Source organism: Nicotiana sylvestris, chromosome 12 (assembly GCF_000393655.2).
Source record: "Nicotiana sylvestris chromosome 12, ASM39365v2, whole genome shotgun sequence".
NCBI lineage: Eukaryota > Viridiplantae > Streptophyta > Magnoliopsida > Solanales > Solanaceae > Nicotiana > Nicotiana sylvestris.
Window position 1 is genome coordinate 139,605,118 of NC_091068.1, and position 13,949 is coordinate 139,619,066.

General features: G+C 38.6%; 1 long non-coding RNA gene across 1 annotated transcript; it reads left to right on the top strand.

The window, feature by feature from the left end:
• Positions 1 to 9,106: 9,106 nt before the first annotated feature.
• Positions 9,107 to 13,721, top strand: LOC138884398 (uncharacterized). The gene is made up of 2 exons (XR_011404589.1): positions 9,107 to 9,670; positions 13,005 to 13,721. It is a non-coding gene; the product is annotated as an uncharacterized lncRNA (long non-coding RNA).
• Positions 13,722 to 13,949: the final 228 nt, after the last annotated feature.

Sequence of the window (13,949 nt, forward strand, 5' to 3'; positions counted from 1 at the left end):
TTCTGAAATGAGAATTCTCTTTCCAAATCAACTTCGAACTTTCCGGAATTCAATTCCGATCGTGTGCACAAGTCATAATACCTGAAGTGAAGCTGCTCATAGCCTCAAACTACTGAACGACACGCTAGAGCTCAAAATGACCGATCGAGTCGTTACATTCTCTCCCATTTAAACATATGTTCGTCCTTGAACGTGCTGAGAACTACACTAAAGTAGTCTGAAATCACTATTTAACACCTCGTGCACCTACCCGTGCTACCACAACTCAGTTGAGCACGTTAGCTCGATCAATTCTGGAGATATTCCCTTTTATTCAAGCAAATAAGCCTTAGAGGCCAATTCCAACATCCGAAATTCTCTTCCAGGCCTGTTCCAACATACGCTCACCGTATCAATAACTACCTACAGCACTAAAACATGACTGCATACCTTAGCTAAATTCACACCTTGCACCACTTTACTCACAAGACCATAATAACATTCTCTTATCCAATTAGTCAAAATTCCACGAATCTGATGCTCCCATTGCACCTCATGTCGTACATAGGTCTTGCTCTAACTCTTACAATATTGCCAAGACGGAAGAGGTGTGTAGAAATTCATACCCAACTGTCGAATCAGCAAATCATTGGGTCTATACCCCTGACAAGAACCATCACCTCATTCTGAACCAAATAATGGTCTTAGCTCCTTAATATACTTCATATAATCAGATTGCACTGATCCTAAATCCAATAATCTCGTCTCACCCAATACGAACCACTCAGGCAATAAGCTACCCCGGACATGATCAAAAGTCTCATATGATACCATAATGTGCCAATAGGCTATGAACTCGAACGTGACAAAAGGAAAACGAACTCTGGAAGGAACTACTCAACTCACGCACTAATATGGACTTTCCTTAGAAAATAGGAAACAAGGCATACAAAAATAGCATATAGAAAACTGTACTCAACATCACATTGTTGCGGTGTGTAATCCGATCCAAATAACATACCCATGGCGGCGTGCCACCCGATCTGGACATAGAGTTTACATAAGGGGATATACATCGAGCAAAGTTGCTCATTATAACAAAATACCAAATATAGGTCACAAGCACGCTAAGTGCATAATACCATCCCTGGGGAGACATATAGTGCCATAGGCTACAAAACTCATGCACAACTAATGTGCGATATATGTTCTGAAGCTAAAGAGCCATCCTGCTCATATATCACCATCGCTACGCGGAACCTCAATACATAATAAAGTTATCGAGCCGTTCACAACTCACACGGCAATATAACATTACATAGCCGACGACGAAATAACACCCTATGTCTGAATACTCCTCTATAAGGAGCGCTACGCTGAAATGAACACATTCGGCCTGATATAAGGCCCATATTCACATTTAATTCCATCCACAGACCTCAAACTGATTCTGATCGCACTAAGATAGGCTAATAACCTTTCAAAGGTCCATAATAACTTCCCTTTTTCTCATAACACATAAGAATAACCATCATAACCGGAGTAATATTCCACAGTCCACAACCCAATAAACCGAGTGCCCTCCACGCATCAGTTCCCAATTTAACGACATCACCACAATCTTCATACTTGGTTTAACTCTCCAATAAATCAAGTGACTACACGCCACACTTATACAACCTTCCTGTGGGGCACACTCCCACAACCTTTCGTAACAGATAATAGGTTTGTACATCCAAACCACCGACCGAACTGACGCTGAAAAGCGATCAAGAATCCTTAACCAGGATGCAAAGCCTTTTTCACAAAGCAATGATCTTAGGTAACGCTGAAGATAATAACAGCTTACTCCAAATATCCAAATCCCTTTCTCGCTCATCCGAGCTCGTGACATCCTCGTCAAATACCGAACCACAAACTTGATCCTCACTTTCAAATTTCATACCGCTCACTGCACCTAACAAGCCAATATGTGATAGTACAGAATTTTATTATAACTCCTGAACCACTATTAGGGTAAAGACTTCCATCACATAGAAACTTTTTACTTAACTCATTCCAAGAGAACAATAGCTACATGCGAGTGAATTCTCATAACCGTAGGACATTCAAATCCTCAAGTAATGGTCTAAACCACCATGACCCCTTTCGGGATCCTCCTACACATAACAAGGCCATAATACTTGAATACTTTCAAATAAAATCAATTACGGCGGCCGTCAAGCCTCGCACGTACCGCCACAAATTACATGCATAACTTAATCATGCTGAAGGAGTTGATCACCGCCACCATTATGCCAATTCAATCATGGCTAATCAATCTAATTTCTTCTAATTCATCCTTAACTTGCTTTAGAGATAATAATAGCTCCATTCCTTACATCACCAACCTAAGTCCAAACTCATTTTGAGTAACCCCATTCCACGAGACCATATTGTCTCCAAACCCACGAACCGTTTCACACCCTCCTTGCACGCACATTCGCATCTTCAACTGATACACCCATTCTGATAATTCCTCTATGAATCCAAAGTCTTTGTCTCATTTTCCTCCTAATGCTACACTGCAAGCTGAAAATATCGTAGAACATTTCGAGCCTCTTATTATAATCTTCTACAAAAGCTCGATTCTTAACCATACTTATGGACTCAAAATCCTTAGTCACCACACTTTAACCTTTGAATCTAGTAGGACCGTTATTCACATGAACACCCATCTCCACGAAGCACCCCACTGAATCACTTCCCTTGTAAATCACCTCTGTATGAAGCATAAATCCTTAATCTTCCCAAAGCCCAAACATCAGCCAGTAAGGACAACTATATCCCACCTTTAACAATTACTTCACTCAAATTACTACTTATGTTCTTTTCCTTAGCAGAAATAACCCATCAATATGCTAATAACCAGAAACCTCGCAAGTAGTTTAACCATGCAACCCAATCATAGGCGGTGGGACTCTCCCACTTAGCTTGAAGCCACTATTACATACCTTTGGAATTCACCAAGATTCTTTTCTCTTATTGACATGACCTCGCGCAATTAAACCGATAGATTCCTTGAAATCCCTCCATTAGCACTTCATGAACACCCTGAATTTCCATCAACATTCACATATTCGACCTCTTACCAGAATGGTCAGTAAAATCCTCTACAGAAGCTTCGCCAACCACGCAACCGCTAACCTACTCACAGGGAACAACCCATCTGTGGAAATCACCTTCCGACATCTTCCAACCCTGCTGCACGGGGTACAATCACTTCGACATCAATAACCCATCCTGGGTCCGAGCTCACTCTCTAGCTGCACAAGTCCATTCACCCCTCGTGGACATCAATTAGATGTGCGGCAACATCCTTCCAATTCAAAGTTATGTTGTATCCTTCTTCATTTTAAGAAGCTTCTTTCCGTTATATCAAATCTCCTGCCGTATAATATTCGATATTTCAAATTAAGTCCGCAGGCCCCGATCACCCATCTCTAAAATTCCCAAATCATTCCAAACTCTCCTCAAGGCGCATGGTCATCCTCCCACCAAGCCTATATGCCACTCCGCCACTCTCCCACTTTGGTGGAACTCACCCCTTTAATCGACTACTCGACCTTTGCTTCTTATAACTGGCCTTCTAAAAGTTTTAACCACCGCCTGACACTCCACACATGCCCTTCCTCATCCTTTACTGCTCAGCTGTTGCCTTAAGTAAAATCCAACTTCGTAGCTCTTGAACCCACGAACCGCTACTAACTTTAAATCTCCCCGAGGTCATCTTTCTTGGGCCATTAACACTAGATATACCGATTCAATCCTGAACCACCGCACATTGCGATCTCTGATAGTCGCCTCTCCATTATTTTTTCACAATATCCTGCCCCAAAGGCGAATTGAAGAAAACCATAACACTGACAATCTCAACATATTCAATCGAGGACGACGACACTACATCGCAGATAAAAATTCTACCACGCTCACAAATACCAAGTCTGGTTACTTCATCCACCCAAATCTAAACATTCTTAGTCCGATTGCCTTTCCCCTGCCGGGGATAAAATACCGAATCTATAGATCATGCATTGAGTAAACCTCCCTTCAAGTCATTCACTTCCCTTAACACGTAGGCAAATATCCTACCATCATATCAATACTGCGGAACAATCGTTCATAGCATCATGGCAACTTGTGCCTAGCCTTAGAGCTCTCAGAAGTACTGCTACTGAGCTGAAACGACAGAATATCCTTCCACAAGGCGACGATAATAGCTCAAACAACCCCACAGGGAGAAACACCTCGCACCACATTTGTGGTACCATTACAATCCTTAAATTCTCGATTTATAACCAGCGGTTCGCATCGCGTAAGATTGAGTAGGAAGGAAACAAGGGCATAAGCCTCAAGGAAACAAATCGCACGATGAGGAATCAAGAAGGAAAGTACTCCTAACAGCTATGTAGCCTCCCGGAGATAAGTAAAAACGTCTCTGTACCAATCCGCGAGACTCTACTAGACTTTCTCATGACTCATGAGACCTAAGGGAACCTAGTGATCTGATACCATGTTGTCATGACCCAAATTCCACTAAGGGTTGTGATGGCGCCGGACACCGCTGTCAGGCAAGCCAACCAAAATACTTAATTAATTTCCAATTTTAATAATTTTAAAAACTATGATTTTCCTTAAATTTCACTAGTAAAAGATAATCATTTCAAATTGATAATTTTGAAAACTGTGATTTTCCTTAAATTATTACAAGATAACCATTAATCATCCCAGAACCCGGTGTCACAAGTGCATGAACATTTACTAAGAATGAAATAAAATATAGTAACTATCCGGAATACAAGTGGACCGACCGGTCGTTTTGAGATCTAACATGTCGTTCAACAGTTTGAGGCCATGAGCAACTTCACTTTAGTTATTATGACTTGCACAAATGATCGGAATTGAATTCCGGGAAGTTCGGAGTTGATTTGGAAAGAGAATTCTCATTTCGGAAGCTTTAAGTTGAAAGAATTGACTAAGGTTGGATTTTTGAGTAAACGACCTCGGAATCGGCAATCGAAGGTTCCAACAGGTTCGTATGATGATTTTGGACTTGGGCGTATGTCAGGACTAGGTTTTGGAGGACCCGGGAACGTTTCAGCGCCTATTGTGGAAGTTAGCATTTTTGGAAGAATCTCATAAGTTTGGATTGAAGTGAATTTTAGGGTTATCAATGTCCGTTCAAGATTCCGAGTCTGGGAATAGCTTCGTATGGTGATTTTGGTATTGGGAGCGCAATCGGAAGTGAATTCAGAGGTCCGTAGGTCATTTTGGAGTAATTTGGCTAAAGATAGAAATTTGAAGGTTTTTGAGAAGTTTGACCGGAAGTGGACTTTTTGATATCGGGGTTGGATTTCAATTTCGAAAGTTTGAGTAGGTCCGTAATAGCAAATATGACTTGTGTGCAAAATTTGAGGTCAATCGGACGTGATTTCGTAGGTTTAAACACCGAAAGTAGAAGTTTGAAATTTTAGAGTTCATTAAGCTTAAATTGGAGTGCGATTCATGATTTTAGCATTGTTCGATATGATTTGAGGCCTCGAGCAAGTCCATAATGTGTTTTGGGACTGGGTGGTATGATTGGTTGGGGTCCCGGGGGCCTCGGATGGATTCCGAATGATTAACGGATCAAAAATGGAATTTGGAGAAGGTCTGATGCTGCTGGTACTGGTATGACCGCATTTACGATGTTTGGGTCGCAAATGCGACATTACATTTGCGAGAGGGAGCTCACATTTGCAAACCTGGGGGCTGCTGAGGGGAGATCGCATTTGTGAGGGGGCCATCACTTTTGCGATGTTGTCCTCTTCGCATTTGCGAAGAATTTTATCGCAAATGCGACCATGGCAGGGAAAGTTGGGCTTCGCATTTGCGATGCCTTTGTCACAAATGTGACCATCGCAATTGCGAGTTGGGAGTCGCAAATGCGACTTCTGCGTCTGGTGCAATGGCTTTTTATTCCGAGACTTAGCCCATTTCCCACTTGGTCTTAGGCGATTTTTAAGGGCATTTGAGGAGGGGTTCCGTCATCATCAAAGAGGTAAGTAATTTCTACGCATCATAAGTTACATACATGGATTATGCATAGATTCACATGTGAAAATTAGGGAAAATCAAGGGTTTTAGATGAAAAACCTAAACTTTGGTAAAATCAAGATTTAACCACGAAATTTGTTAAGTAATGGAGTAAAAATCATATATTCTTGATCCTTAGGTTATGGGTAACAATTTTCTTCAAAAATTTCCGGAATCCGGGCACGTGGGCCCGAGGATGAATTTTAGAAATCGTGCATTTAGGGTTGGGAAATTTGTTTAATAATTAGAATATGAAATTTTGGGCATGTATTGACTCGTTCTTACCTATTTGAATAGTTTTGGATCGTTCGGCTCCGAATTGGAGGTTTGAGCGCGTTCTTGAATCGTAATATAGGCTTCGGAGCGAGGTGGGTTTCCTTTCTAATCTTGTAAGAGGGAATTATCTCCTTAGGTGAGTTAATTGGTTATGTGCTCCTATTTGCGGGGGCTACGTACGCACGAGGTGACGAGAGTCCATGCGCAGCTACTATTATGCTTAAGTCCGGGTAGTTTAGGGCCCAAAAGCATGCTTTCTTGTAATACTTGCAACCTTGTTGACAAACTTAAAATGCTTAAAATATATCGAACGTGTAAATGAATTTTTAAAAAAGGCTAGATATCATTTCTTGACTTTTAAAAGAGAAACTTGCTTTTTCCTGAATATTTGCTCCTTGATGAATTATTGATTTGATTGTTTGAATGTGTTTATCTATTGTGGAACGGGCCGAACGCCTCGGTAGATTAAATAGATGCATCTATAGTTCGCGTCATTCGACCCTCTGGCAGTGCACAGTTTAAATATTGTTGGATCGGGTCGTACGTCCTCGACATGATTTGCGCATGCTTGTATTGATTACCTTGGAATTTATTGTAGTGATGTTGTTCCTTCCCGGCTTGAGAATAAATGTATAAATGACGAAAAGGAATTTGAAAATTTCTTATAAAAATCCACGATTTAATATATTATTGATATAACATTATTGGACCACTAGTAAGTGTCGAAGTCGACCTCTCATCTCTATTTCTTCGAGATTAGACGGGATACTTACTAAGTACACGTTGTTTTCGTACTCATACTACACTTGCAGTGCATTTTTGTTGCACAGGTTTAGGTGTGACTAGTGGCTTAGTGGCATAGCGGCATGGTTGATACGGAGACTTAGGTGAGCTGCACTTATCGAGACAACCCGCAGCCAGCAGAGTCTCCTTTAGAGTATTGTACTGTATTTTCATTTCTGTCCACTTTGTATACCAGACAGTTACTGTATTTTATTTCATTCCCTAGTAAATGCTCATGCACTTGTGACACCGGGTTCTGGGATGTCTATGGGTTTATTCAGAAATTTAAAATGTTAAATGTTTCATTATTTATTCAGCAGAATTTATTATGTATTGTTTAAACGTATACAAGAAGTGATTTCAGAAATATTTAAAATGAGAAGTTACTAGTTATTTGTTGTTGGCTTGCCTGACAATGGTGTCCGATGCCATCACGACCCTTAGTGGATTTTGGGTCGTGACACTTATCAGGGGGAGTTAATACACGTTGTACTCTTTTTTTCCTCACAAGGTTTTGTCCCCACTGGGTTTTCCTTGCAAGGTTTTTAACGAGGCAACCAAAAGGAGTATTGTTAGATATGTGTACTCTTTTTCCTTTCTAGAATTTTTTTCTCACTGTTTTATTTTAGTTAAGGTTTTAACGAGACACATTATCTGTTGAATAGGCATTCAAAGGAAGTGTTATAAATAAAATTCTATTTAAGGTGAATGTCTATATTTTAGAGAGATCTTAGGGTTTGCTACTTGGTGGCTAAGTCACTTTTTTCCATTAAATAGAGGGGTTCTATTTCATTATAAATCATCTCAAATCAATAAGAATTCTCTCTCCGTACTTTTCTCTGCAATACTTTTCTTCTTTCTTTTATTATTTCATAACAACCATAAAATTTTGAAATACTCGTAACAATTGTTCTCTTGTTTTAGTTTACAAGGATCCTTTACTTTTTAGTTTTATTTTAATATTTTAAAATAATATTTAAATATTTAATTAAGCATGTAAATTTTATTAAAATTAATAAATCGATGCTTTGTACACTAAAAGATAGCTGGTCCTTACATCCTGAACCTATCGTTCATTTAAGAAGCGGAGTAGTAGTTTAATACATTATATTATAGAAACTTATAGAATTTTCTATGGAATATAAGAAAAATAAAAAAGTTCGGTTTGAAATAATAAAAAGAAGAAGCGAATTACGGTAAGATGAGGGTTGTTATTTAAGCTGATGACGGGGAAAGTACCATGTCACCTGATATATAACTGTATATGCACTATTAGATTAATGGTGATGCATATTATATTGAAAAAAATTGTATAGTCGTTCTTAACATAATAGTTGAAAAGTATTTTTTTTGTATATTATATATTTTATATATATATATACACATTTCTATATGTTATATACTAAAAATATATAAATTTCATACACTTTTTCGACCATCGAATATAAATAATTTCAGCCGCGGACTAAAAATGATCTTTACCCTATTATATTTTAATTACTCTTAATCTACAGAATTTAACGAAGAAATTGGAGATTATTTATGAATGGAAAAAGTATAATTAGGCGCCCATAACCCATTCAATGCTTGAAATGTTAAGCGGGCCTATAATTGAGGAATTAAAAGAATATGAACCGTAGAGAAGCTAAGATTCAATTAAATGTTAAGAAGATCGAAACTATATCTTAGCTAGGACGTTAATATTTGCGTCTATTTGTTGCAAAAACTTTAGGTTTGTTTGGCTTAAAATGAATATTAGCATTTATTCTAAAAGATTATATCATACTATCCTTTCGGTTAATTTATTATATATAACAACAACAATAACAAATCCAGTATAGTTTTACAGTTGGGGTCTAGGGAAGGTAGTATATATGTAGACCTTACCTCTACCTAGTGAAGATATAGAGGTTGATGTTGAGCTGATGGATTATTTGGTATCAAACCAAGACATAAACACTAATAGTTGTAGAGTTTATTTAATTAGTCTTTTTCGTATTTGGGCCTCTGTAACTTTAGCCCATTTTATTCTCAGCCCATTTTGTATTTTGCCAGCTTTCATTAGCTTAGCCTTAGTGAGCCCATCATATAAATATGTGCATGTGTTTCTAGAAAGACCTATTGGGTTATTTTTTTTATGTAACAAACACAAACAGACCTCAATTCTCTCTCAATGAACGCATGAAACCCTAATGAGGTTTTTCTTTTCTCTTACTCGATTTATAATGTTTTTATGGTATCAGAGCGGAAATTCCGGTGCATCTCGTCTCGCTCTTTTATACGATCTTACCCCAGTTCTGTTCCGTTGAGTTCCTGATCTCTGATGGTTGGTGAATCGACGAGATTTTTCAGACGAAGAAGGTGCTTTGCCGATTGGTGTACTAGTTCAACGTTTTGGGTTGATTTCCGGCATTTTGAGCTTAGATCCGGGGAGTCTCCGTACTTTAGGTTAATACTTCTCGGTGCTAGGATTACGCTTGATTTGAAGGTCGTTCTTCTCCGATAGCGATGGAGTTAGGTAAACTCGTTCTTTTTTCTAATTAGGGCTCCTACATGTCTAGTTTTGCTAAGAATTTAGTGTGTTGTATAGTTTTGCTGAGACTTTGATGTGATTTCCTCTTTCTCTACCATTGTCGACCTTCCTTGTTCACTGATTTTTGTGAAATAGTCATCGGTAGCACTAATAGCTTCTCCCCTGATCCTACGAGTCCCCTATTTGTGCACTCTTCTGATATTCCCGGTATCTCCCTTGTTCTTGTCCTTTTTCAAAGTAGTGGATTTAGGGGCTGGAAAAGGAAGATGATAGTTGCATTGTCAACTAAGAATAAGATAGCCTTTGTTGATGGCACATGTCCCCGACCATCTACCACCTGGGTTGAACAAAAAATGTGGGACAGGTGTAACAACATGGTGATCTCATAGTTAACAACTTCTCTATATCCTGAGATAGCTGAAAGTGTGCAGTATTATGAGACTACACAGAGCATATGGCTATAACTGCAGACTAGATATGGTACTGCAAATAGGACCAAAATCTTTGAACTTAAGAGAGAACCCGCCTACACATCCCAAGGTCCACTAGGTATAGCCTCATATTTTAATAAATTAAAAAGGTTATGGGATGAATTGGGTGTGATGTGTACTAACCATGGGAAAAGATGCATTTGTGTTGCAAAGCCTGGAATTCTATAGGAGGATGAGGAAAATAGGTTAATTCAATTCCTCATGGGGCTGAATGAAACATATATGGGATGAGGAGTAACTTGCTTATGATGCAACCCCCCTAGCCTTGACAATGCCTATAATATCCTTCTTAATAATGAAAAATAAAGACAAGTCCAATCTACCTTAGTTCGATTCTGATCCTATGTCTTTCAATGTTGGTACAACTAATAAATCCGGGCTTGCCTTTGGGGTCAATAAGAACTTTGGGGTCGACTAAAATACAGCCTCCAATCCTCCTCCTTCCAGACAGTATACACAAAGGGTTAATTTTGATCAAAATAGGGCACCTTTGTTCTGTAAATACTGCAAGAAGTCGGGCACTTGGTTGATAAATGCTATAAGCTTCATGGGTACCCACAAAGTCTAAAGTTCAACAAAGGAAAGAAAGCTGCAGCATATGCCACTGCTCGGGCTCAGCATGCTCCTTCTGAGGCCAGTACAACTGACCTTATTGGGAATTTCACTAAGGGTCTTAATTCTGTTCCAAGTATTGATGGTCAAGTCTCTGTGATTCCAGGATTGATCAAACAACAATATGATCAACTGACGACCCTACTGCAACAGACTCACCTGGGAGATTCTTCCAATGCTTAGCCTGCTAATCTCATATGCTCTGCTAATTTTGTTGGTACCCTACTAACTTAGAGTCCTATTTCTGATTCCAAACTTTGCATGCTAACACAAATTAACTCTAGCATCTGGATAATAGATTAAGGTGATTCTGACCACATGACCTCTAATAAAAACTTACTTTCTAACATTACACCTTTAGCTATACCTTACCTTGTAACACTTCCTACTGGGTACAAAGTGAAAGTAACTTCCACCGGATCTTTTGCTTTAACTCCCTTTATCATTCTTCATAATGTGTTGTTTGTCCCTTCCTTCCAAAGCAACTTAATTTTTGTTCACAAGTTAATAAAGCATTTGCATTGTATAGTTTTGTTTACTGCAATTGTTCACATGTTACATGTCTTTTCTCTGAAGATGCCTCTGGATCTTCGTAGAGTGGAGGCTGGTCTGTACAAGTTTACTTGGGGTGTCATCTTTACATTCTACAATTTCCTCTACTTCTAATTCATGCAACATTATTCCTATGTTCTTTGTCTAATTCATGTAAATATGTTTCTTTTTCTAGTTCTAAGATTATTCCATTTGTAATAATGCTGCTATGAATGATATGAATCTCATTTGTTATCAAAAGATTGGCACATATTCCCTTTGCAAATATGAATCATATTTCTATTTTGTCTTCTTCTCTTGCTTCTAGACAACCATTTCCTTGTTATGTTTGTACCCTGGCTAGACAAACTAGGATTCCTTTCCTGATATCTCCATTAGTACAATCAGACCCTTTAAGTTAATTCACATTAATACTTGGGGACCCTATTATATACCTACCTCCTCTGGTTCAAGATAGTTTTTTTACCATTGTTGATGATTTTTCTAGGGCTACTTGGACTCATCTATTGGGTTCTAAAAGAAATACTTTTTCCATGATCAAAGCTTTCTTGGCAATGGTCCAAACTCAATTTAATATTTTTGTCCAAGCTATTAGAAGTGAAAATGCCTTGGAACTAGGATCTAGCCATGATGGCTATTCTTTCTTCAGTCAACATAGGATTACCCATCAAACTACTTGTCCTCATACCCCTTAACAGAATGATGTTGTTGAAAGAAAACATAAAACACTCCTTAAGGCTTATAGGGCTTACTTTTTCAGTCAAAGTTGCTAGTCACCTTTTGGGGGGATTGCCTTTTAACTGCTTCCTACTTACTCAATAGAATTCCATCTAGGATTATTCACAATAAATCTCTTTATGAGGTGTTGTATGGTAAGCCTCCTAATTACTCACATTTGAAGACCTTTGGACGCCTTGCCTATGCTACTGTCCCCATTCCCTAGAGAGACAAACTTCAACCTAGAGCAATCCCTTATGTTTTTCCTGGGATATCCTTCTCCCAAAAAAGGTTTTAAGTTATACAATTTAGCCTCTAAAAAATATTTTGTTTCTAGATATGTTGTCTTCCATGAGACATGTTTCCCTTTTGCTATAGCTTCCTCTTCTGCTATATTCCCTTCTCCACTTTCAACCTTTCCCTTTCCTGATTCCATAGGGGCAGAGGGAGTTGTCCCAGTATCCTGGGAATTTGGTGCTCTTGGCAGTCTATGTAGATGATATTATAGTGACTGAGGATGAGACTAATGAAATTTCTTCCCTCAAACAGTTTTTGGATGATCAGTTTAGGATTAAATACTTAGATTCGTTACACTATTTCTTGGGGATTGAGGTGTCTGTTGTTCCTTGTGGGGTTCCTCTTAATCAGAAGAAATTTGTTTCTGATTTTCTCCAGTAGTTTGATTGTGCTAATGTATCTCCTGTGGTTTGTCCTTTGGAGCTCAATGGTAAGTCGCTTGCTGATTATGGTGCCTTGTTTTCTTCTCCTGTCTAACATTTGAGTAAATTCTTAAAGTCTCCTAGGGTTCCCTATATGTCTACTGCTCTTCATGTCCTTAGATATCTTAAGGGCACTGTGGATCTGGGCCTCTATTATTCAGATTCTCTTGATTTTTCTATTCATGCCTTCTCAGATAGTGATTGAGCTGTCTGCCCTAATACCCGCAGATCTGTTACTGTTTTTGTGTAATTTTGGGAGGCAGTCTTATCAGCTGGAAGTCCAAAAAATAGCCTATTGTGTCCTTGCCCTCTGCTGAGGCTGAATACAAGGCTCTTAGCAAGGTGGTTGCCGAACTAACTTGGTTTTCTATGTCGCTCACAAATTTTGGTATCTCTGTCTCTCTCCCTTTTTTTATTTTTTGTGATGATCAAACAACTTTACATATAGCTAAGAACCTAGTTTTTCATGAGTGGACCAAGAATATTGAAGTATTCGGATAAAGATTTTTGATGGTCTGATCCAGCTCTATCATGTTTCTACTACTCAACATTTGGCAGATGACCTCACCAAAGCCCTTCCTGGTGCTCTTTATCATGATCTTCTGGGCAAGTTGAAGATGGTTTCCCCCTCCAACCTGAGGGGTGGTGTTGAGCTGATGGATTATTTGGCATCTAAACTAAGACATAAACACTAATAGTTGTAGAGTTTATTTAATTAGCCTTTTCGTATTTGGGTCACTCTGTAACTTTAGCCCATTTTATTCTTAGACCATTTTATATTTTGTCAGCTTTTATTAGCTTAGCCTTAGTGAACCCATCATATAAATATGGGCATGTGTTTCTAGAAAGACCAATCGGGTTATTTAAATATGTAACAAACACAAACAAACCCCAATTCTCTTTCAATGAAAGCATGAAACCCTAATGAGGTTTTTCTTCTTCTCCTACACGATTCATAATGTTTTCAGTTGCTTCTAATAGATCCTCGGCTCAGAAGAGGTGAGAAGAAGAGAGAAGAAAAAGAAGAAAATGCTGAAGAAAGGGAAAGAAAAAGAAGAGAAGAGAAAAAGAGGAAGAAGTAAAGAAAGAAAAAGAAGAGAAAAGAAAAAGAAAAAAAGAAGTAGTACCAATCAGTAACAACAGAAAAATACTATAACTGAAGCGAACTAAACA